The sequence below is a fragment of the Chlorocebus sabaeus genome, chromosome 1, assembly GCF_047675955.1.
Source record: "Chlorocebus sabaeus isolate Y175 chromosome 1, mChlSab1.0.hap1, whole genome shotgun sequence".
Classification (NCBI taxonomy): Eukaryota; Metazoa; Chordata; class Mammalia; order Primates; family Cercopithecidae; genus Chlorocebus; species Chlorocebus sabaeus.
The window spans coordinates 79931955-79958680 of NC_132904.1; the positions used below are offsets into that span (position 1 = coordinate 79931955).

The 26726-nt window shown below is 39.9% G+C and overlaps 1 protein-coding gene and 1 pseudogene across 5 annotated transcripts in view; both read left to right on the forward strand.

Annotated features, from left to right (window-relative positions):
• The window catches only part of ANKRD42 (ankyrin repeat domain 42), a 203194-nt gene that overhangs the window by 139866 nt on the left and 36602 nt on the right, over positions 1 to 26726 (forward strand). The gene's annotated exons all lie outside the window — the stretch shown is intronic.
• LOC140713176 (cytochrome c-like) lies at positions 3814 to 16417 on the forward strand (annotated as a pseudogene).

Consider the following 26726-nt stretch of genomic DNA (forward strand, 5'->3'; position numbering starts at 1 on the left):
GCTTGGCCTGCAGTAATATTTTGAAAGAAATCTTTTTTTTCTGAGCAGTAGGTCTCAACAATGGGCTTAAAATATTCAGTAAACTATGCTGTAAACAGATGTGCTGTCATCCAGGCTTTGTTTTTCATTTCTAGAGCACAGGCGGAGTAGATTTTACATAATTCTTAAGGGTCCTAGGATTTTCAGAATGGTAAATGAGCACTGGCTTCAACTTAAAATCACTAGCTGCATTAGCCTCTGCGAGTCAGTCTGTCATTTGAAGCTTTGAAGCCAGACAATGACTTCTCTAGCTATGAAAGTCCCAAATAGCATCTTCTTCCAACAGAAGGCTATTTTATCTGTATTGAAAATCTGTCATTTAGTGTGGCCACTGTTATCAATGATCTTAGCTAGATCTTCTTGATAAATTTTCATAGCTTCTACATCAGAACTTGCTACTTCACCTTGCGCATTTATGTTCTGGAGACAACTCCTTTCCTTTAACCTCATGAACCAACCTCTGCTAGCAGTTTCCTCACCTTTCTCAGCCCTCATAGAACTGAAGAGAGTTAGGGCCTTGTACTGGATGAGGCTTTGGCTTAAGGGAATGTTGTGGCTGGTTTGATTTTCTATCCAGATCACTTAAATTTTCTTCATATCAGTGATAAAGTTGTTTTGCTTTCTCATCGTTTGTGTATTCACTGGAGCAGCACTTTTAATTTCCTTCAAGAACTTTTCCTTTGCTTTCACAACTCAGCTAACTGGTGTAAGAGGCTTGGCTTTCCACTTATCTTGACTTCCAACATGCCTTCCTCACTAAGCTTAATCATTCCTAGCTTTTGATTTAAAGTGAGAGAAATGCTACTTTTCCTTCCACTTGAACACTAGAGGTCATTGTGGGGATATTCATTAGCCTAATTTTAATATTGTTATTTCTCAGGGAATAGGGAGGCCCAAGGAGAAGGAAAGAGTTGGAGGAATGGCTGGTCATTGGAGCAGTTAGAACACACACAACATTTATCAACTAAGTTTGCTGTCTTATATTGGTTCAATTCATAGCACCCCAAAACAATTACAATAGTAGCATCGAAGATCACTTATCACAGATCATCATGACAGACATAATAATAATAAGTTTGAAATATTGTGAGAATTACCAAAATATGACACAGACACATAGTAAACATATGCTGTCAGAAAAAATGGCACTGATAGACTTGCTCAACATGGGGCTGCCATAAACCTTTAATTTGTTAAAAAACACACAGTATCTGTAAAGTTCAGTAAAGCAAAGTGCAATTAAATGAAGTATGCCTGTAAACCAAAATTATGATAATGTGCCAGGTATTAGATATGAATAAAATACTAACAGATCATGGAAAGAGAGTAACTTCCTTTTTAGGGGCCTTTGAAGGAGGTTTCCCAGAGTAAGTGGGCCTTGAAAAATGAGGAGTTCTCCTGCTGAGAATTCCTGATAGGGAATTCATGTGCTTTCTGGGGAATGCTTCTGTTGATCTGTAGCATGATTGGGAGGAGTGGAGAGAAATCAGTCAGGAGAGGTAGGTCACATTAGGAAGGACCTCAAATGCCATAGAGAGGAGGAAAAAATTCAGATAAGATGGAAGAAAGACTGGAGAGCAGAGAGCCTGGAGCCCTGGAGAGTGATTAAGAGACTGCAGAAGGTCAGGCAGACGTGATAAAGAACAAGATCAGCCTGATGGTGCTCAGGAGAGAGAGGGGAGGGTGGGGTAACTGGAGACTATTTGGATATATTCCTTTGGTATCTCAGACTCATCTTGGATTGGTCAGATTTGGACCTAGAAGCTGTCATCTGTGGCAAGTTTATTACATTGGATGGCTAATAAAACTGTATTGATTTTGTTTTGTTTTGAAACAAGAAATCCCCCTGCTAGGAGAAATGTCAATCTGATATGCCTGAAGGGAATGAGCAATAGAATTGCTTGGATTGTCTCAACTGAAAACTGCTGTCTCAGGATGACAGGGGCTTGTGCTCAGACCTTTATTAGACTATAATTCTTTTCTGGATTTGGAGCCCTGACACTGACCTGGGTCAGACATTGGAGACGATGCAGGGTTGGGGAGGGGTGGAACCAGAGGTGCGTGTAAGAATCCTTGTGAAAGACAAAACCTGGAGTTAGTGTGGACACATAGTGATTCATTCGTTTATCCATTCATCAAATCTATATGAGACTTGGCCCTGTGCCCAGCAAGGCACTGACCATTGGAGATGCAAAGCTCTTGTTTCCCAGGAGCACCTAGTCTAGGAACCGAGGGAGAAAAAGCTTGCAAAGGGGTTGGTTTGGCACTGTCAGCTCTAGTCTTTGATAAAAGGGTGGATTGGAGTTTAAGATGTTTGTCCTTGGAACCCTCCTCTTCTCTCCTTTTCTCTATCCTACCCCTCCCCAGGCTTTCTCATGGTGGTAGATTTGTGTACCATTCTTATTCACAGCTGACCACTAGCTCAGCCCCATTAAAGCATCAGCTGATGATCAGAGAATTTCTAATAATAGCTTAAGGGATGATCCATCCTGAGCTTTCTTTTCCAATGTGTGTGAGAGAAAGCCCTGGCTTAGGCTCTGGTCCCAGCCTGACTGCTTACTAGCTTTGTGACTTTGGAAAAATCATTTAGCCTTTTCTGAGCCTCATTAATCATAATTCCTGCTCTGCCCTCCTCATGGGATGGTTGGGAGGCTCAACAGGATGTGGATGTGCTTTGAAAATTGTTAAGTGCAGTACAAAAGCAAGAGCCTATAATTACTCCCTGTGGTCTCTGTTGCTCGGAGACAGATACGTAGATTATCATGTCAGGATCCTCGCAATTCACAGGATGCCCCTTTCTTTACCCCAGCTCTTAAGGGAATGAACATACCACACCTTGGTTCACCTCCTCTCAGTCAAAGTTAGTGAACTCTGAGACCAATGGGGTTGGACACAGAAATCTTTAGTGCTATGTCAGTGGCAAAGTAAGAGTGGATAGATAGGCATAGACCAAAGTAGGAGAGGTTAGGTTAAACACTGGGAAGAACAAACATGGTGTTTGGAATTGGGAGACACCACACTCTGCAACTTTAGTATGTTTTAAGACCTGGGTGTCATCTTTTCTGACCAATTGTGTGACTTTGGGCAAGTTACCAAGGTCACTCAGATATCATTTACTAAGTTATCAAAGGTCTCTAGGCTTTATTCCTAAGGATTGCACTGAGCTAATATAGTGCTTACACTAAAATGTGAGCTGAGTTGAATCTCCTTTTTTGGAACTTATTCTGATATGAAAGATGGAGGCAGCTCAATTAGTATAATTTTGGGGACAGGGGCATAAGTTAGGGAGTTAGAATCCTAGTATTCTGCAAAGCCCTCATGGAGAATTCACATTGCAGATTGCATGAAAACTTGGTCAAAATCTAGTAATTGTAAACTAAACATAACTGTTCAGTTGCTGAAATGCCATTATGTGTGTACAGTTGAAGAAGGAGAAAAGGATATTTGTCAGGCTATGTGTAAGTATCTTGAACTCTTCCCTACAAAAACCTATGAGAAAAATAAAATTTTACTTAATAGGCTAAAGGGAACTAGTAAGGAGTTAAAGAAGTCTGGCTTAAATAGGAGAAAGCTGCATTTACTTACCACTCAAAAACATGTCTTCACAGGAGGGAAATGAAGGCTGCAGTTGATTATTCACATTAGAAGGAGAAGTTCCTGTCCTGTCTCTCATCAAGAAGACGTCCCAAGTGGAATGGTTTCTTGATGAGGAAGCCTTCCCTAAATGTCCTATGTGGAAACCTTCCCAAGTTGCAGTTGTTGAGTGACATCGACATGATTGTCGATGATGATGAAGATTACAATGATGGTGGGAATGTATACTATGTGCCAGGCCCTGTGCTAAGTACTTTACTGATTATCTCCCTGAGATGATGCATTACCACTACATGATGCATTATTAGCTTCAGTTTACAGGTGTAGAAACAGAGGTTGGTAAAGGTAAAAGCTTGCTCAAGCTTACCTTTCTAGTAAATGAACAGGCTGGGCACAGTGGCTCACACCTGTAATCCCAGCACTTTGGGAGGCTGAGGCGGATCATGAGGTCAGGAGTTCAAGACCAGCCTGACCAATGTGGTGAAACCTTGTCTCTACTAAAAATACAAAAATTAGCTGGGTATGGTGCCACACACCTGTAATCCTAGTTACTCGGGAGGCTGAGGCAGGAGAATCGCTTGAACCCAGGAGGCGGAGGTTGCAGTGAGCCAAGATCACGCCACTGCACTCCTGCCTGGGTGACAGAGCGAGACTCCGTCAAAAAAAAAAAAATCACAAACTCAGGCAGTCTCACCCAAGAGCCAACAACTATATATTGCCTCATAATTTGAATTAGTTTCTAGCTTCTGCTTTATTCATTATCCTAAGTTATAAGATATTTGAATTAAATTGAAGCAGTATACAGAGATTTTTACTATTGCTATGTGTCTGAGTTTTAAACTTCCTTGAAAAAAATTTTCTGAGCTTTCAAATAAAGGCATCTTACTGCTTGCAAGTTACCTTATTGTCAATTTTTTGGGAACAAACTCATAAGGCAGACACTATTATCCCCTTTAACAGATGAAGAAATAGAAGTTCAGATAATTTAAGCCAGCGCTCCTCCAACTTATACAATCTGGGGGTCTTGTTAAAAGCAGGTCTGGGGTAGGGCTTGAGATTCTGCAGTTCCAACAAGCTCCTAGGTGCTGTTGAGGCTGCTGGTCTGGGGACCATCCTTTGAGAAGCGAGGAGAAGTGACCTGCTCAGGATCACATAGCATGTAAGAAAGAGATCCTTGGCCGGGCACGGTGGCTCACACCTGTAATCCCAGCACTTTGGGAGGCCGAGGCAGGTGGATCATGAGGTCAGGAGATCTAGAGCATCCTGGCTAACACAGTGAAACCCTGTCTCTACTAAAAATACAAAAAGAAATTAGCCAGGTGGGGTGGTGGGCACTTGTAGTCCCAGCCACTCAGGAGGCTGAGGCAGGAGAATGGTGTGAGCCTGAGAGGCGGAGCTTGCAGTGAGCCGAGATTGTGCCATTGCACTCCAGCCTGGGTGACAGAGCAAAACTCCGTCTCAAAAAAAAAAAAAAAGAAAGAAAGAAAGAAAGAAAGATCCTTGAAGCCTAGTCTCTTAATAGTAGCTGGTTTCTAATGTGTGGTATTGGCAGTACTGGCAATGCATGATTGCCCTTTGTCTAGTGGGACAGGCAGCTGGACAAGTATCGGGACTTGAGTCTGCCTCTGACTGCTCTGTCTCTTGGTCATGCCTTATCCCCTCTCTGAGTCTCAGTTTCTTTCTATGTACAGATTTGGGGTTAAATTACATAACTTCTGAGATCTCTAAATACCATAGTACCATGGTAAATGATGAGGAGAAGTGCCAGGATGCAGGCAGAACCCTGGAACATTTCCATGAGACAAGAAGATTAAAAGGAGTCACCTTAGAATGCAGATCATTTCTAGGCAAGCTCCATGTCCAGGATCAGTAGAGAAAATATTTTATCTCCGCGAAAGAGAATGATTAATGTGCCCTAGGGTGCTGATTTTCTTAGGGACTGTGAATTAGCCCCAGAAACCTGGGCAGCTGCAAGGTCAGACTCTCCAGGCTGTGCTTTAAACAGGAGGGAGACAGCAGCTATTGGATCTCTGTCAGTCTGTGTGACTTTCCTAAGCTTTCAGCCCTGTCTGGAAAGGTGGGAACTTCATTCTCATCTACCATTCTAGGGCAGAGCACCTTATCTTACATTCAAGAACCTTACAGTGGATGGGCATGTTCATTGAGGTGTGTGTATATAGTAAGTGCTCAAGTTTTAAAAGCTGTCTTGTGAACAGCAAGGTGGTTTTAAGGAACCAACAATAACCCAAACAGAGAACTTTTCTGTTGAATTTATTCCTCACCGGGGTACCTGGAAAAGTAGGGTTGACTCTCCAGGACTGAAGCCAGATGGGAAAGGTGTTTACCTCAGGACAGATGCCAATAAAGAAAGAGGGTTAATTATGTTGATTATAGCAACTACTCTTTTTAATCTCATTTGATACAAAAAACCACCCTATGGGTTAGATATTAAGAAACAGAGGCTTTGGAGGTTAAGATGCTTATCCAAGGTGACAGCTTGTGAGTGGAATTTAAGTGCCGATCTGATTACCCCAAAGCCCCTACTCTTTCCATTCTGCTACACTGCTTATCCTATAAAAGCATTTCCAAGAGAGGGGCTGAGGATCACATTGGAGAAGTCATATTTGTCTGGAGAGTTGACCTTGGACCTCAAAAGAGAAGATACAGTCAGAAGGAATAGAGAAGTAAGGAGTAAAGGTGGGAATAAACTGAGGGAGTCCAGGACTTTAGCTGTAAATAGGGCCAGGAAACCCGGAACTCTGATAAAAGACCATATAAAGGGCTTATCACCTTTTTGGTGCTGCTTGCCCAAGATGTAATAGTGTTTCTGCGTTCAAGGTGAGCTATTGCTTTTTGGCTCTATATGAAGCTGCAACTTCCTTTAATTCACCCTGGTTAGCTATGGCTTCATTTTAGTCCCAAGGTACATGTATCTCTTGTTTAGCAGTGGCTTTCCTCCCTCTGACTCTTCCTGTCCTCATCCTTCATCTGATCATCAAGATTAAATATAATCCTCCTGGAGAGTATGAGTGCATGCCTTCTTGAGATGTGTATAGGTTAATCACAAGAGACAGTGATTTCATCTCTCCTGGGCAGAGTTGACCTAGTTGGATAGACTCTCTCAGCCTAGTTTTCCATAATTCATGATGCAAGGGCCAGGCATAAGTTTTGACATGAGAAAGCTCTGATTCAGAGAAAAGAATGTACAAGTATATAACCTATTCATCATTTCATCCACAAAAATAATTATATTCCTACCATGTACCTGATACCATGCCACTCCCTAAGATGGGTGGGGATTGGTAGAAAAAAGAACACAAAAAAGTAGAAGACTAGTCCATGCCAAGGAGAACCTTTCTACCTAGTTGAATATTTCAGTATAAGACAAATGGGGAACATATATGAGGTTGAGATGATCAAATTTAATGACTGAAGTGCTCAATCATTTGAAGTATCTTTATTAGATGTCTCTTACATGCCAAGTACTTTGCAAGGCACAAGGTAAACCGAACAGTTATTCCCCAAAAGAAGCTTAGTTCTAGAAGGAGATGTTTACAAACAAGTGAAAAGGTCATTGCAAACCTTTGTTAGGTGTTTACTAAGTGATGAGCACTATACTGGACTTTGTCTTATAAGTTTTCCCTTTGATGTATTTATTGATACATAATATTATACACATTTGTGGTGTACATGTGAGTATTTGTTACAGAATGTGTAATCGAGTCAGGGTATTGGGGTTATCCATCACTCTAAGCATTTATCATTTCTATTTATTGGGACTATTTCAAGTCCTCTCATCAAGCTACTTTGAAACATGCAATACATTGTTGCTGATAACAGTCACCCTAATTTGCTATTGAACATTAGAACTTCTACTTAAAATGTTTTAATTTTTAATTTTTGTGGGTACCTAAGAGATGTGCATATTTATGGGGTACATGAGATATTTTGATAGAGACATACCATGCATAATAATCACATCAGGATAAATGGGGTATCCATCTCCTCAAACATTTATCCTTTGTGTTACAAACAATCCAACTGTACTCTTTAGGTATTTAAAAATATACAACAAATTATTGTAGACTGCAGTTACCCTATTTTGCTATCAAATACTACATCTTATTCATTATATCTAACTGTATATCTATATTCATTTACCATCCCCACTTCTCCCATCCACCACTACCCTTCCCTGCCTCTGGTAACTATCATCCTATTGTCTGTCACTGTGAGTTCAATTGTTTTAACTTTTTTTTAGCTCCCACAAATAAGTGAGAACTTGCAAAGTTTCTGTGCCTGACTTATTTCACTTGATGTAATGATCTCCAATTCTATCCATGTTGTTCCCAGTGACAGGATCTCATTCTTTTTATGGCTAAATACACTCCATTGTGTAGATGTATCACATTTTCCTTATATATTTTTCTAATGATGGACACTCAGGTTGCTTCCAAATCTTGGCCATTGTGAATAGTGCTGCAGCAAACATGGGTGTGCAGATCTCTCTTTGATACATTGATTTCCTTTCTTTGGGATATATACCTAGCAGTGGGATTGTGGATCATTCGTAGTTCTATTTTTAGTGTTTTGAGGAACCTCTAAACTGCTCTCCATGGTGGTTGTAATAATTTACAGCCCCACCAGCTGTGTTCAAGGATTCCCTTTCCTCTGCATCCTCACCAGCATTTGTTATTGCCTGTCTTTTGGATATATCATTTTAACTGGGGTGAAACAATATCTTATTACAGTTTTTATTGTATTTATCTGATGATTCATGATGTTAAATACCTTTTCATATACCTGTTTGCCATTTGCATGTCTTTTGAGAAATGTCTATTCAGATCTTTTGCCCATTTTTAATCCAATTAGATTTTCCCCCAAGAATGTATATCTTCTATCTCTATCTAACGTTATATGTTTGTACCCATTAACCTCTCTTCATCTCTCACTCGCACACACACATCCTTTCCAGCCTCTGCTATCAGTCATTTTACTCTCTACCTCCATGAGATCAACTTTTTAGCTCACATATGAGTGAGACTATGTGAGGTTTGTCTTTCTGTGCCTGGCTCATTTCATTTGACATAATGACCTCTAGTTTCCTCCATGTTGCACAACTAACAGGATTTCATCCATTTCTATAGCTTAATAGTATTCCATGGTGTATGAATGCCACATTTTCTTTATCCATTCATCTGTAGATGAACTCCGTATCTTTCCTCTTATAAATAGTGCTGCAATAAACATGTGAGTACAGGTATCCCTTTGATGTACTGATTTATTTTCCTTTGGGTAAATACCTAGTAATGGGATTACTGGATCATATGGTAGCTCCATTTTTAGTGTTTTGAGAAATCTCCATACTGTTTTCCACAGTGGCTATACTAATTTGCATTCTCAAGAATAGTGTATAAGTTCCCTTTTATCTGCATCCTCTCCAGTGCTGTTTCTTGTTTTTTTTAACTAATAGCCACTTTAACTGGGGTAAGATGGTATCTCATTGTAGTTTTGATTTGCATTTACCTGATGATTACTAATGGTAATCATTTTTAAATATACCTATTGACCATTTGTGTGTCTACTTTTGAGAAATGTCTATTCATGTCCTTTGCTCATGTCTAAATGGGATTATTTCATTTTTTATTGAGTTTTTTTGTATGTTTTGGATATTCCTTGCTGAATGAATAGTTTGCAAATATTTTCTCCCATTCAACAGATTGTCTCTTCACTGTGTTGATTCTTTTGCTGTGCAGAAGCTTTGTGTTTAATGTAGTCCTATTTGTCTATTTTTGTTTTGGTTGTCTGTGCTTTTGAGGTCTTAGCCATAAATCTTTACCTACATCAATGTCCTGAAGTGTTTTTCCTATGTTTTCTTCTAGTGGTTTTATAATTTGGGGACTTATATTTAAGTCTTTAATTTCTTTCGTGTTGATTTTTGTGTATAGTAAGAGACAGGAATCTAGTTTTATTCTTTTGCATACGGATATTTATTTTTCCCAGCACCATTTATTGAAGAGGATATTCTTTCCCCAATGTATGTTCTTGGTGCCTTTGCTGAAAATCAAAGTAAATATGTAAGTATGTAGGTTTATTTTAAGAATCTCTATTCTGTTCTACTAGTCTGTGGGTTTTATACCAATATCACACTGTTTTGGTTACTATAGCCTTGTAATATATTTTGAAGTCAGGCAGTATACCTCCAGCTTTGTTCTTCCTCCTCTAGATTGCTTTGGCCATTTGGACTCTTTTTTGGTTCCACTTGAATTTAGGATTTTAAAAAGTAAGTCTCTGAAAAATGATGTTGGTATTTTGGTAGGGATGGCATTGAATCTGTAGCTTGCTTTGGGCAGAATGTTTATCATTTTAACTATATTATTTCTGATCATTGGGCATGGGATTTATTTCCATTTGTTTGTGTCCTTTTCAATTTCTCTTATCAGCAATTTGTAGTTTTTCTTGTAGAGATCTTTCACCTCCTTGGTTAACTTTATTTTTAGCTATTTTAATTTTTTTGTAGTTATTGTAAATGGGGTTGCCTTCTTGATTTCTTTCTCAGCTAGTTCATTATTGGTGTATAGAAATGCTGATTTTTCTATGTTGATTTCATACCCTGCAACTTTACTGAATTTATTTATCAGATCTAAAAAAACTTTTTTTTGGTGAAGTCTTTAGGTTGTTCTAAATGTAAGATCGTATTATCAGCAAAGAGGGGCATTGGACCTCCTCTTTTCCAATTTGTATACATTTTAGTTCTTTCTCCTGCCTGATTGCTCTGGCTAGGACTTCAGTAATAACTTGAATAGGAATGGTGAAAGTGGGCATCTTTATCTTTTTCCAGTTCTTAGAGGCTTTTAGCTTTTCCCTATTCAGTATGATGTTAGCTGAGATTTTGTTGTGTATAGCCTTTATTATGTTGAGGTACATTCCTTCTATGCCTAGTTTGTTAAGAGTTTTGTTTTGTTTAATAATGAAGGGATTTTGAATTTTATCAAATGCTTTTTCTGCATCTATTGAGATGATCATATGGTTTTTGTCCTTCACTCTGTTGATGTGATATATTATGTTTCTTGATTTGCATATTTTAAATCATCCCTGCATCCCTGGGATAAATCCCTCTTAATTGCTCTATATTATTTTTTGATGTGCTGTTGAATTCAGTTTGGTAGTATTTTGTTGAGGATATTTACAACTATATTCATCAGGAAGATTGGCCTGCCGCTTTCTTTCTTTCTTGTGTCTTTGTCTGGTTTTGGTATCAGGGTAACGCTGGTAGAATGAGTTAGAAAGAATTCCCTCCTTTTAAATTTTTTGGAATAGTTTGAGGAGAACTGGTGTGTGTTCTTCCTTGAAAGTGTGGTAGAATTTGGCAGTGAAGCCATCTGGTCCTGGACTTTTCTTTGTTGGAGACTTTTTATTACTGCTTTAATCTCATTACTTGTTATTGGTCTGTTCAGGTTTTCTGTTTCTTCCCGATTCAATATTGGTAGGTTGTGTATGCACAGAAGTTTTTCCATTTCCTCTTGGTTTTCCCGTTTGTTAGTGTATAGTTATTCACAATAGTTTCTGATGATCTTTCGTATTTCTGTGATATCAGTTGTAATGTCTCCTTTTTCATTTTGGATTTTGTTTATATAGTTATTCTCTGTTTTTCTTGATTAGTCTAGCAAGTGGTTTATCAATTTTGTTCATCTTTTCAATTTTTCATCTCATTGATCCTTTGTAGTTTTTCACTGATCATTTGTAATTTTTTAAAAAGTCTCCATTTTGTTTAGTTCTGCTCTGATCTTTACTATTTATTTCATTCTGCTAATTTTTGGTTTAGTTTGTTCTTACTTTTCTAGTTCCTTGAGGTGCACCAGATTGTTTATCTGAAATCTTTCTCTCTTTTTGATGTAAGCCCTTATTGCTATAATATTTACTCTTAGCACTGGTTTTGCTAGATCTTATAGGTTCTGGTATGTTATGTTTTGATATTCATTTCTTTCAAAATTTTTTTGATTTACTCTTTAATTTCTTCCTTAGTCTAATTCAGGATCATGTTGTTCAGTTTCCATGTATGTGTACAGTTTTCAAGGTCTTCTTGTTACTGATTTCTAGCTTTGTCTGTTGTGGTCTGAGGAGGTATTTGATATGATTTTGACATTAAAATTTTGAGACTTATTTTGTATCCTATCATATGGTCTATCCTGGAGAATGTTTCATGTGCTGATGAGAAGAATCTGCATTCTGTAGCTGTTAGATGAAATGTTCTGTATGTGTTTGTTAGGTCCATTTGGTCTAAAGTGCAGTTTAAATCCAATGTTTCCTTCTTATTTTTATTTTTTACTTTGCTTAATACAGTGTAACCAATATTTGTTACATTTCTGTCTATATGATCTGTTTAATGCTGAGAATGGGATGTTAAGTCTTGAAATGTTGTTGTATTGGAGTCTATTTCTCCCTTTAAATCTAGTAATATTTGCTTTCTACATATGGGTGCGCCCATGCTGGGTGCATAAATAAGTCTATGTTTAAAATTATATCATCTTCCTTAATTGATCCCTTTATGTGTCTCTTTGTCATGTTTTTTAAATTAAAGTCTGTTTTATCGGATAAAAGTATAGCTACTCCTGCTTGCTTTTGATCCGTTTGCATGGAATATCTTTTTCCATCCCTTTACTTTCAGTCATATATGTCTTTACAAGTGAGATGTTTCTTGTAACCAGTAAATCACTGGGCCATTTTTTAAAATACAATTCATTCACCCAGTGAATGAATTTTAAGTTAAAAACTTAATCCATTTACATTTAAGGTTATTATTGATTGGTGCCTTCTGGGACTCCAGAAATTCTAATATTTGGTCACATTATGGTGTCCCATATGTTATTTAGGCTTTGCTCTATTCTTTTTTTTTATCTGACCGTGTTACTGCAAAAGACCTGTTTTCAAGTTCTGAGACATTTTCTTCTTGTTGTTCTAGTCTATTGTTGAATTTTTCAAATGTTGAAATTTTAAAAATCCAACGTTTTGAATTATTTTTCTAGGATTTTGTAAATTTCTTTTTCATTGATATCTATTGCTGGAGATTATTGTGTTCCTTTGGAGGGGTCATATTTCCTTATTTTTTCATATTTCCTGTTTTTACATTGATGTCTGCACATCTGGTGTAGCAGTTGCTTCTTCCAATTTTTTGAATTTACTTTTGTAGGGGAAGACTTTTTCCTGAAGACATATCTATGGTATTGTTTAGACAGGGCACTTTGGCCTTGATACTGAATGCACATAGTAGTCTAGTCTTTGTGTGATTCCTTTGGCTGTAAATAGTGTCAGTGGTATCTGTGATTTCCTTGGTAACTTAGGGTGTGTTTATTGGTGGAGGCTGTGATGAAGTTTTGCTGAGGGCTGGAACAATGGGAGGGCCAGTCTTTGGGCCCCAGTGGTGACAGTAGTAGGCTGAGCATTCTCGTCCATGGGCTCCTGAGAGGCATATGCTGGCACTGGTGTCAGCAGGTCTAAGTGGGCTGATTCTTGGGCATCTGAGTGGCTTACTTAAGAGTGGCTTGCTTAGATGCTGCATAGGGTCAGCAGTGAGTTGGGTGAGTGAATGGGTTCCTGGGCTCCTGGGAAACAGGTGTGGTGTGAGTGATGGCACTAGCAGTGGCAAGAAAACCCTCTGTGTCTCGAGTGGTGTGTGCTGGTGATAGCAGTGGCTGTGATAGACTAGACAGGCCACTCTGCAGGCCTGCAAGTCGTGTATGCAAGTAGGTGCCAGCTGTGGTGGTAGCAGCAGGGTGGGTGGACCCAACTTTAGGCCCCCAGCAGGAGTGCTCAGGTGCCATTGGTGATGGACTGGGTGATCCCCAGTTCCCCAGACTACGTGCTCTGGCATGAGTGGGTGGATGTGGGCAAAGCCAGGCTGGGCAGGTGGGGGACTCTCTCTGGGTACACCAAAATATGTGATGGCTCCACTATTGGAGGCCGTAGAATGACTGCCTATGGCTTGCACTTTGGCCCAGGTGGCAGCAGCCAGCCATGGCAGTGATGCAGGTGGGGAATGTCAGTGGAGCTCCAGGAATGTGGCGATGCAGGTGCTGTTGAGCCTCAGGGCAGTGTATGGTCTGTTGGTGGTTGGGCTTTCAAAATGGTACCATGTTATAGCTGTTTATGACTCAGGGTGTTTGGGGGGCCAAGCATGAGCTCCCACTCTGGAGCAGTGCCTTTGTGTGCTCCCTAGGCAGCTCTCTGTATCAGTTTCAGGCCCACAAAGGTTAAGGGGTTCTCCTGTGGCTAGGATTGCAGTAGTCCACAGTGGAAATGTGAACCACCAGAGGGTCTTTCAGTTACCCTTTCCCCACACTGGGGAGTCTCTCCAGGCTTCCAGCCAGTCTCGCCTGAGCAGGCCACCTCACTTCCCTTTCTGCCTTGCTTTAGGTATTTCCTGTCATGCCTCGATTGAATTCCAGTGTTTTCTCTTGGACAATGTATTTGAAGTGTGATGATCTACTCACTATTTTGGTTCTTTTAGGAGGAAGCCAAGTACAATATGCCTCTAGTCAGCTATCTTGAAGCCCCTCTTGGGCTTTGTCTTTTGAACTGAAGGTAAAAAGATGAATAAAGACAAAAACATAATCCTTTAACAAGATCACATATGAATGGTGATGACAACCATGTAAATATATTTTAATGTCCACATGAAATGTGATCAATAGAAGTGTAAGCCAAATACTAAAGAAACTCAGAAAAAAGAGAATGTAAGTCTGTATTATAGGAAGTGTGGGTGGAAAGTGGGCATGGCCAGGGAAGAAGGAAAATTTGGAATGTGATGATGGAGGAGTGAACATTTTCCAGATGGGCAAGACATTACTAGTAGAGGGAGCAGCACTTGAATTGTCACAGGGCATTTGGAGCCTGCAAGTAGGTGTCTAGGTTTGGGGTAAATAAGATGCAGTGATGAGAGATGAAGCTGGATAAGTGATCAGGGGCTAGATCATGAAAAGCCTTGTGGACCACACCTTATGGAAGTTAAATTTTATTTAGTAAACAATGGAGGATAACTGAAGCATTTTCAGAGAGAAATCAATTTAATGGTTTTGAAATTTAACAGGAAAGTGAGACTCGAGACAGGAGGAACTGTTAGGAGGCTATTTTAACAATTCAGGTAAGAGACAATGGTTTTTCAGTAGGCATGGGGAAGAAAAGGAAGGAATGAAGTCTAGAAATATTTGGGAATTCATATTTTCAGTACTTGGGTATGCAAGGTGAGGGAGGAGAAAGGATCTAGAAGAGTCTATGTTTTTTACTTGGGCATTTGTGTACACGGTACTGCCATTTACTGAGATTTGGAAAATGGAAAATGTGATGGTTAATTTCATGTATCAACTTGGCTAGGCTATCATATCCAGTTGTTTGGTCAAACACCCATCTGGATGTTGCTGGGAAGGTATTTTTTAGAGGTGATTAATATTTAAATCAGTAGACTGTTAGTATAACAGATTACCCTCCATAATGGGAGTGGGCCTCATCTAATCAGTTGCAGGCATTAAGAGAAGACAGAGGTCCCACAAGGCAGAAGAAATTCTGCCACCACACTGCCTTCAGACTCAAGATTATGACATCAACTCTTCCCTCAGTCTCCAGCCTGCTGGCCTGTCTTGGAGGTATCAGACTTGCCAGTCCCCACAATTATGTGAGCCAATTCCTTAAAATGAATCTATGTATGCACCCTCTTGGTTCTGTTTCTCTGGAGAATCTTGACTAATGCAGGAGGATTTATTTTTGTTCAGGTTTGTAGTTGATAATTGCTTTGCTAAACACAAATATGCCTGAAGGACATTATGTTAAGTGAAGTAAATCAAGTGCAGAAAGATAAATGCCACATCTTCTCCTTCATGTGTGGGTGATAGGGTTTGGCCGTGTCCCCACTCAAATCTCATCTTGAAGTATAGTCCCCATGATCCCCATGTGTCAAGGAAGGGACCCAGTATGAGGTGACTGGATCATAGGGGCAGTTTCCCGCCTGCTGTTTTCATGATAGTGAGTTCTTATGAGATCTGATGGTTTAAGTGGTTGACAGTTCCTCCTTCATACACCCTCTCTCTCTCTTCTGCTGCCTTGTGAAGAAGGTTCCTCCTTCCCCTTCCACCATGATTGTAAGTTTCCTGAGGCCTCCCCAGCTGTGTGGGCATGTGGGTCAATTAAACTTCTTTCCTTTATAAATTACCCAGTTTCAGGAAGTTCTTTATAGCAGTGTGAAAATGGACTAATACAGTGGGACCCCCCCCCAAAAAAAAAAGAAGAGGGAGAGACACCCTGTAGAAGTAAAGAGTAGAATTGTGGTTGTGAGAGCATAAGAAATGTTGGAGAAAGAAAGATAAGTAAAGGTACATTAATGGATACAAACAATACAGCTAGAGAGAGTGGGATGTCCAGCTTCCAAATGGGAACCTTCATAGCACCAGTGACAAAAAAGAGAATTAAATACAGGTGATGTTGAGAAAGGCAAGAAGACTTTTGTTGAGAAGTGTGTCCAGTGCCACACCATGGAAAAGAGAGGCTAGCACAAGACAGGGTCAAATATCCACGGTACCTTTGGGCAGAAGACAGGTCAGGATGCCGGATTCTCTTACACAGATGCCAATAAGAATAAAGGTACCACCTAGGGAGAGGATGTACTCACTGATGGAGTATTTGAAGAATACCAAGAAGTATATCCCTGGAACAAAAATGAGCTTCACCAGCATTAAGAAGAAAGGCAGAAAGGGTAGGCTTGATAGCTTATCTCAAAAAAGCTACTAAGGAGTAAGAATTGGCCACTGCCTTATTTGTTACAAAACAGAAATGTCTCATAACTTTTTTATGTATGTTAATATTTGATTTCATAAAACAGAATTCATATCATGAATGACAGAATATTTTTTGTTGAACAGTCCTGGTTTAACTAAGACTGACTTGTGGTTAAATGAATAAGCTTGCCTTTTTAAATGTTAAAAGTAATTCTAATTCAGTAAATGCTATCATGGTTTTCTACTTCTAAAGAGAGGACTGAACTTCATTAGTAATGTTCAAATTTTCACAAAGATGGTGAATGCCATCTTAAAATCTATTGGAAATTGGTTTTATATTTAGATTTATGTAACTGATTATATGAATATATTTAAATACTGGGGAAATTCCTTCACTATCTCAGAACCAAGCAAGATTCATCTGTGCTTTGTGTTCATTTGCTTCTTAAAGGCAAGGGCTGAACATAAGGTAGCGATGTCTACTTTACATTTTTGGTCTTAACTATGCCAGTCCAATTAGAACTCCCTGTATCTAAAATGGTTTCTTTTACTCATTGAAAGGCATTTTAGTGTGGTTTATGTGTAGTATCAAATAAAGAATATTTAACACTTAAAAAGTTATAGCTAGATAGGAGAAATAAGTTCTAATGTTTTGTAGCACAGTGCAGGGTGACTATGGTTAACAATTTAGTGCATACTTTCAAAAAGCTGGAAGAGAGGATTTTTAATGTTCACAACACAAAGACATGATAAATGTTTGAGGTGATAAATATGCTAATTACCCTGATTTGGTCATTACACATTTATTGAAATACCACTCTGTATCTCATAAATATGTATACTTATCTTGTGCCAATTAAAAATAAAAGGAAAAAAAAAAGAAATGGTTTGCTGAAGCAAAGGCTCAGGATTTTTAAAAGAGAAAATGAGGGCTTATTTTTGTTGTTTATGCCAGGGGGTGTTGTGGTTCAATATCAATGTTGTTTATTTATTCCTTTGAATTGTTGGACAATGTCCCTTCTAGGCTTCTGTTGTTGTATGTTAGAGAATGTGGGATATCTGAATGTGTAATTTTCACTGGTAATGAAATGCACCATACACTAGAACTTACTATTAGTTTATTGAAGCTAGAGTTGTTGTTGGCTAGTTTCTTTAGAATTTATATAGATGATTTGTACTTGTAAGGAAGTGCTAGAAATGCTTCTCAGAAACATGCAGCACTTGAGTTCAAGACTAGCACCTTAATTTCACCTATGGAAAGAGAAGTGTGTACTTCAGTGAGTCATAGGAGGTAGTAGGATGTATGAGATTCTCCTACAAAGCTACAATTGGAAAGGTCTGGAACAAGGAGAACTTTGCATGATTTATTGAAGCTTTACTATTTCTTTATTCACTTCATTTCCTGAAGAGCAAAACTTTGGCATCAAACAAATATTGGTTCTCCACCAACTATGTTTGTGCCTTTGGGCAGGTAAATTCATTTCTCTGGGCCTTAGTTGCAATGTCTGTAAAACATACCACTTAGGGTTTTTCAAAGATTCATTAAGATGTTATTTATAAAGTGCCCTGTCCAAGGCCTGGTGCAGAGTTGGCTCTCAAGTAATGGAAACTATTTTTATTATTCTTTAAATTTATTTGTTTCTTTGTAGGCTTTCAAATTCCAGATCTCCTAGGATAGTTACATATGCGCTGTCTGTTGGAACTTGTAGAATTTTCTCCTGTCCAAAGTGGAGTTGCAGATTCTCAACCCCTGAATTCTCTCAAGAATGAAGAGAACTGACAGGAAGTAGACATGATATCTTCATGAATAAATGATTCTAAGTGAGGAATAAACCTTATTTTATGAGGAACAAAACTATACCAGGAAGCGTATCTCCCCCATTTCTCCTTTATCCAGTCAGCTGTATTCATTCTCCAAACCCAGGTCCCTACCATCTTCTAAAGGTCTTTATTGTCCTCACAGCCCTTCCCTGAATTTCAGTGCCATCCTCAGTACTCCTGAGAGACATCTCCAGGGATCAGCATCATGTTGTATTTTATGACTGGTGGCCCTGGAGTTATTCTATAGGTGGTCCTACTTGACAATGGAAGGTGGCTTTACATGACTTAAACAATCTGTTCTCATCTTTGTATTCCTGTCTAATGGGGAGCTCTTCAAATGGAAAGGAATACATTCAGTGTTTTTATCCTCTAGTGCTTAACACAGTGCCTGGAACATTGTCTATGGAAAGCATGAATGATGGATGAATGAATGAAAATCTGCAGTGAGATACATTCAGGACTATGTACTAAATATTCTTTTTCATCATTCACTGCTCTCTATCACGTCTGCATCTCCTCCAAGTACTGCTGATGGCACTGCAATCTAAATGTAAAATTTATCTCAGAGTTCTGCAAGTCCATCCCCAGGCTCTGCCCATCACAGTCAGATTCAATAAGGCAACTTTCTGTGTGCATAAGTAAGATGAGGTAGGGGGGCAGTGAGTAGAAATGTGATTAGTTTTTAATGAGGCTAATCATTCTGAATATCAAGTTGGTTTGCATTCTCATTAGCAGTTTTCATAAATTGTTCGAAATGCTTGCTCATAAAGTCAGGATTGCAAACTTAGAGATGAATCACTCTACCTTGGCTTCCTGTTGAGTGGAGATTATTAATTGCATCTGTTCTCATCAGAGCTCCCCACACACTGCAGCCTTTATTTTTAGAACACTATCTGTTGCCAGCTCCTATCTGAACCCATTCTACTTTAGTCTCATCAGGGAATATGAAGTTAAATCTAGGGCAAAGAGAAGGGAAAACCTAGAAAACTGAGTCAAGAGTCCTGTTGGACACAGTTTCAAAACCTCAACTTTGGAAAGAAGTCATTGTAGGAGATCTACAACAGCCTTCTGGTTATAAAACCTGTAACTCCTTCTCATACCACACTGGCTCTTACTGGCCATAAGTAGGAACCCTACCTGCAGAAGCTTTAGCAAGCATTTGTGCCAGTGTACTGCCAAAGTGCCACCCACTCTATCACCTTTAAACCTTGGGCCCCTACCCACCCAGAGAGGAGCCACCATTCAGAATATATCTTTATGATTCCTTTACTTTTAGTTACTGATAAAATGTATGCATTCCTAAGCAGTATCATGTTAAGTTTGGTAGAATCTAAACTTAATGTAACATGTATCATGCTGAATGATTTTTTTTCTATTTTGACTTGCTTTCTTTCATTCAACCTGCTTTTAAGATTCATTCACGTTGATATATGTAACTGTAAATCATTCATTTGCTGGAGTGCAGTGGTGCAATCTCGGCTCACTGCCAACCTCTGCCTCCCGGGTTCAAGCGATTCTCCTGCCTCAGCCTCCTGAGTAGGTGGGACTACAGGCACACACCACCACGTCCAGCCAATTTTTGCATTGTTAGTAGAGAAGGGATTTCACCAAGTTGGCCAGGATGGTCTCGATCTCCTGACCTCATGGTCTGTCTGCCTTGGCCTCCCAAAGTGCTGAGACTGCAGGCGTGAGCCACGGTGCCTGGCCATAGCCCTCAAGTCTTTAATCCAAATTCCTGGGGCCAGATGTGTCTACAAATACAGACTTTTTTGTTTGTTTCCATAAAGGTAATAGGATACTTATTCCATCAATAACATGGCACTCCCAGTAGGGTCTGGAGAAGCATTTTCTGATTAAATACATAAATATTTCTCCTTAAAATATAGAAAATATTCACACTAAATGGAATAATAAAGACACTAAGTAACCTCATGTTAGCTCATGTTGGGCTTTGCTGCCAAAAGAGTTATAAAATCACTTTTAGCTTTCAGAGTTTAGGAACTGTGGGCCTATTTAAAAATTTCTATTCTGTCTTTGATAGAGATATTTAGTTAACTTCCAGTTTTTCGTTATTACAAGTAATGTTACTAAAACCATCCCTATATATGCCTGCCCCCCTCTAGGAGGCTCTTTGAAGGCTGGGACTGGGTCTTATTCATCTTGGTATCTTCATGGCCTAGCACCCAGCCTCAGTAAACATGTTTTGAATGAATTAATAAGTGCTTAGACACTTTTCCCGTCTTGAAAATTATGGATCTCTATTTCAACCACAAAAATTAGTACAAAGATAGAAGCTCAATTCACCAATACCTTTAAAAAACTACCGCAATAAATCACATGAACAAAATCCCCAAGCAACTCTAGTAGAAATTACCTCTATTGTTCATTAGATAGATTGCCTTCAGGTGTCTCTCTGTTATAACAGTGAGGCCTTTCAAAGGACATCCTATTACTTTTTAAGTATAATATCAGTATAAATTAGGTACTGCCAACTCCCCTCCATACTCACCTTGGCTTCAGGGGCTATTTGAAGAGTCAAATACAGACCAAGAGATGGGGAAGTAGAGAAGTAGCCTCTGAATTTATTGGACAAAATCCTACACTCCATCAATCACAATCTCTACCTGCGGTTCAGATGGCTCAAGAACCCTTGCTGAATGCAGTTCCGTTCCCACTCAGAGGCCCAGTGAAAGAGACTAGCTACAAAAGCAAATGTCACGTGGTCTTAGCTTTAGGGATGGGCATGGCATACCCTTTTTCATTCCTGGACACAGGCTTATTTTTCTCTTTGCAGGATTTGTTCTTAACATTTTTGCCTAAAGGTTAAGACTATTCATCCATCTCTAAATAGGACATTGCCACCACTTTAAGGGTTTTTTTTTTTTTTTTTTTTTTTTTTTTTTTTTAATAATTATACTAAGTCAAAAGAAAATGATAATGTCTGGAGCTGTAGTGAACTGGATGTTTCAAGTTGCTGAGAAGGTTGCATCACTATTCATTCATTGGCCACCATTTCATTCAACAAACACCCTGTATATTAAGGCTTTACTGGGTGCTGAGGATGTTAAAGGCAAATGAGACAAAGTCCCTGTTATAGTTAATTTTATGCATCAACTTGTCTGGACCACAGTGCCCAGATGTTTGGTCAAACATTATTCTAGATGTTTCTCTGAGAATGTTTTTTGATGAGACTTACATTTAAATCAGTGGACTTTCAGTAAAGTAGACTGCCCTTCATGATGTGGGTGAACACTATCCAATCAATCGAAAGCCTGAATAGAATAAAAGACTGACCTCTCTAGCAAGAGGGAGTTCTGCCAGCAGGCGTCCTTTGGATTTGAGCTGCAACTCTGCAACTCTTTTCTGAATCTCCAGCTTTCCAGCCTCCCCAGTCAGATACTGGACTCATTAAGTCTCTACAATTGTGTGAGCCAGTTCCTAAAATGAATCACTATACACACACATTTATATATATGTGCGTGTGTGTGTGTGTATACACACACACATTTTATTGGTTCTGTTTCTCTGGAAACTCTAATACAGTTCCTGTTCTCAAGTACCTCAGTGTCTCTTAAAATAGACATGCAAACAAGCCATTTTAATCCAGTGTGAAGATTGCTCTTAAGGATCATCTGTACAGGAGGAAGTGGCACAAAATAGAAATTCAGAGTGTGGCATTGGAAGAACATGCTCAGAAGTTAAGAGAAAGCAACAATATACTTTCTGTATATGCACCAGTGGACAGGCTCTCCTTAGGGACAAGGACTGGAATGGGTCTCTTTCTGCACTAGAATTCAATGCAGAAAACAAGGCAAACAAACACTGAGGCAACACTCATGTCAAACTCAGATGAAACTGGCCTGCTTTAGAGAATTTGAGAGCTGGAGGGAGCTTCAAGTACAGGAGTGGGCTTTCCGTAAACATCCATGACTAGGATAGCCTTCTCTATGTGGCACTCCAGGGCTGAATCTCATTTTGAATATTTGTTAAAAAGCACCGACATTTAGTACACTTGCTCATTGTCTCGAATCCACTGGTGCTTGGAAGCAGGGGTTTATTCTTATAGCTATGATTACGTAATATAAATAAATGGCCTTAAAGAAAGAAGCAAGAACCAGTAGTTCATTAAGATACAGAGTCAGTAGAGAATTCTGCCTCATTTTCTGAAAGAAGTTTTGGAGAAAAAGCTAAAAATAGTCACTGAGAATGAAATGATAGAAATGTGAATCAAAACGTCCACACCTCTAGGCTAGAGATTGATTTGTATTGAAAGAAGATACTCTTAACCTAATTGTGATGCAGTAACTGTAATTAGGTTAAGGGAAATATAGAGTGTTAACATTTCAACTACACCTAGATCTGTATCAGTTTTCCAAGTGGAGATATTGGGTAGAGAGTGGACATTGCTTTGAGAATCTTATCCATCGTAAGGATAGGTGATAGCATGGTATGGAGGCTGGAAGGTGTATTTGTCTTAGTTTGGACCCTTTTGAGCTCCTTTCCCACCACTCGGATGCCTGTTAGCTCCCCCAAATGCTTATATTTACCTCCCTTCCGAAGGCTTTCCCTGTGCTGAGCTCTTTGTCTTGCTTGGCTTTCATCTGTGGCCTATGGCAACAATCACCCATCAACTCCAGCAAAACCCCTAGAAACCTGTCTCAGATCCAATGCCTGCACGCTGACAAGCAATTTTTAATGACATTTCAAAGTAAATCGAATGGAGCTTGTATCAGCAACATTACATTATTATACCTTGTGTAGTCATGTTTTCAGAGCCTGTGGCATATGGAAAGGCCTTTGCTTGGTAAACTACATCCAGTCAAAAACGTCAGGATGTCAAGAAGAAAATTCAATTTGCCTTCAGCATTCAGTGAAAATGGCATCTATCATGCCTACAACACATGTATGGAAGTTCAAACTGCACAGAGTTTATGCTGATCTCGGAGTAACTCTGTGTGTGTCCACATACGTGTGTATGTGTGTATGTGTGTGTTGGTGAGGTAAAAAATGACTCTGGTACATCACCACCAACCTCTTCTCATCAGGGCATCATGGGTTAAGGTAAAGTATTAGCAATCCAGTACGAGTTTATTTTATCTATGTGAAGATTAAGACTTGATGACAGAGAGTTTTGCAACTAACTGGCTGTTTGCTCTTAAGTCAGTTAATCTCTTGGAGTGTCTAGGTCCTCGTCTTTACAGTGGGATACAGGAATTGCCTACCTCATATGGTTTTTGTGAGGATGAAAAAGATAACGCTTGTGACAGTGCCTAGTCTAGCATTCAAAGATCATAATTGGGCCATTGATGCCCTCACCTTGTCTTGCACACTTCCCCTAAGCAACCCCTTTGCTCCATCCAAGCTGGTGGGCCATGACACCTCCTACCTGCCATGCTGTTGCTCACCTTGTTTTCTATTCCTAGAATGCTCTTGTTTTTTCTGAATGTACGAGGAATACGAAAATCTCCCAACCCAGCTTGAATCTATAGTCTTTGTGAAGCCTTCTTGAACTATGTTAACTTTGATGATTGCTCTTCTTTTGAACTCATATGAACTTCTGTAACACCTTAAGTACTTAAGTATTTAACACAAGCCTCTTGGACTGCTTAACATTTTGTGTGTGTGACAAAGATGATAATATTTTCAGAGTAACTCCTGTTGCATTTTTACCTCTTATGAATTCTGTTTCTTTTCCCCTAGTGTTTTCTCTAACAGGACTAGACTAAGAGATTGAAATGAGGGGAGAAGGCTATAACATAATATGAGGAGTGTCCCTTCTTGGAGGTAAGAGGACATTCAAAGACCTTCTGGTACTGGGTAGAAGAGTTGAGAGAGAAGGGAGGCAAAGTTCAGATGCAAGTCACCTTCTGTATGGTGTCCTCCAGTTTCTCTATAAGATAAGCTTGAGTGAGTGTGGCCAGCATCCATGAAGAGATGCTGAGGCAGAGGGCAGAGCAGACCATCCATACTGGCAACCTCAACACAGCTGCAGAGACCTCAGAGGTCCAGTAGTTCCAGTGAGAGCCAGGGTGGGGCCAACCCAGTGAGCAAGACATTAGTCTTCAATTTCAGTGGGAGAAAGGCCCAGAGGGAGCTTAGAGGAAGAACAGGGCTCACAAACAAGCTAAGGAAAGGGCTGGATATCTCAGAGTAAATATTTACTGAGGGAGTTCTATTTAAATACCCTTTTCTAGAGCTTCAGGTGAAATAATAATAGTGATCAACATAAAATAATCTCCAATGGTTGAGTTTCAGTTATCACAAATCTCGGGCCTTGGGTGTGTGTGGTTTTACACAGTGCTCCTTAAATAATCTCCCTGCGGGCTCACCTGAATATGGAGTGTTGGATCATATTGTAGAGACCTAGAAGCCTTTGTTAAACCAGTGAATATTTCTGAACACTCATCCAGGAGATTTTCTATTTGACAGGCTTCATTTATGTGAATAGCTGCACTGTACTAAAGAATTGAAGGATAAAGAATACTGTTGGGAAAAATATTCACAAACTATGCATCTGACAAAGGTCTAATATCCAGAACCTAATAGGAACTTAAACAAATCAACAAGCAAAAACCAAACAACCCCATTAAAAAAAGACATTAACAGACTTTTCTCATAAGACCTACAAGCAGCCAAATAAACATATGAAAAAAAATGGCAACATCACTAATCATCAGAGAAATGCAAATCAAAACCACAATGAGATGCCATCTCACACCAGCCAGAATGACTATGACTAAAAAGTCAAAAAATAACAGATGCTAATCAGGCTATGGAGAAAAGAGAATACTTATACACTGTTGGTGGGAACGCAAACTAGTTCAGCCACTGTGGAAAGCAGTTTGGAGATTTCTCAAAGAACTAAAACAGAACAACCACTCAACTACTGTGCACTAGTTTGCAGCTTTAGGGCCACATGATAACTTCTGGATTCCGTTGGGAACAGATCACAGGGAACTAAGGCTCATCGATTAGGTACCTCCATCAGCCATTCTATCCTACTACCTGTGCAGTTTCACTATTGGGTATTTGCCCAGAGGAAAATAATTCATTCTATCAAAAAGACACATACATGGGAGGGGGGTTCGCCCAAAATGACTGAATAGGAACAGCTCCAGCCTCCAGCTCCCAGTGTGAGAGACACAGAAGATGGGTGATTTCTGCATTTTCAACTGAGGTACCGGGTTCATCTCACTGGGGCGTGTCCAACAGTCAGTGCTGGTCAGCGGGTGCAGCCCGACCAGTGAGAGCTGAAGTGGGGCGAGGCATCGCCTCACCTGGGAAGCACAAGGGGGAAGGGAATTCCTTTTCCTAGCCCAGGGAAACTGAGACACACAACACCTGGAAAATCAGGTAACTCTCACCCTAATACTGTGCTTTACCAAGGGTCTTAGCAAATGGCACAGCAGGAGATTATATCCCACACCTGGCCTGGAGGGTCCCATGCCCACGGAGCCTCCCTCATTGCTAGCACAGCAGTCTGAGGTCTTACTGCAAGGCAGCAGCGACGTTAGGGGAGGGGCGCCCACCATTGCTGAGGCTTAAGTAGGTAAACAAAGCAACCGGGAAGCTTGAATTGGGTGGAGTCCACCACAGCTCAAGGAGGCCACCCTGCCTCTGTAGACTCCACCTCTGGGGACAGGCATAGCTATAGAAAAAGCAGCAGAAGCCTCTGCAGATATAAATGTCCCTGTCTGACAGCTTTGAAGAGAGCAGTGGTTCTCCCAGCACAGAGGTTGAGATCTGAGAACAGACAGGCTGCCTGCTCAGCTCAAGTGGGTCCCTGACTCCTGAGTAGCCTAACTGGGAGACATCCTCCACTAGGTGCAGACTGACACCTCACACCTCACATGGCTGGGTACACCTCTGAGATGAAGCTTCCAGAGCAATAAGCGGACAGCAACACTCGCTGTTCAGCAATATTCTATCTTCTGCAGCCTCCGCTGCTGATACCCAGGCAAACAGGGTCTGAAGTGGACCTTAAGCAAACTCCAACAGACCTGCAGCTGAGGATCCTGACTGTTAGAAGGAAAACTAACAAACCGAAAGGGCAACCACACCAAAACCCCATCAGTACATCACCATCATCAAAGACCAAAGGCAGATAAAACCACAAAGATGGGGAAAAAGCAGTGCAGGAAAGCTGGAAATTCAAAAAATCAGAGTGCATCTCCCCCTCCAAAGGAACGCAGCTTATCACCAGGAATGGAACAAAGCTGGATGGAGAATGACTTTGATGAGTTAAGAGAAGAAGACTTCAGTCGATCAAACTTCTCAGAGCTGAAGGAGGAACTATGTACCCAGCTTAGAGAAACTAAAAACCTTGAAAAAAGAATGGATGAATGGATAACTAGAAAAGTCAATGCAGAGAAGTCCATAAAAGAACTGATAGAGATGAAAACCATGACACGAGAACTACATGACAAATGCGCAAGCTTCAGTAACTGACTCGATCAACTGGAAGAAATGGTATTAGTGATTGAAGATCAAATGAGTGAAATGAAGCGA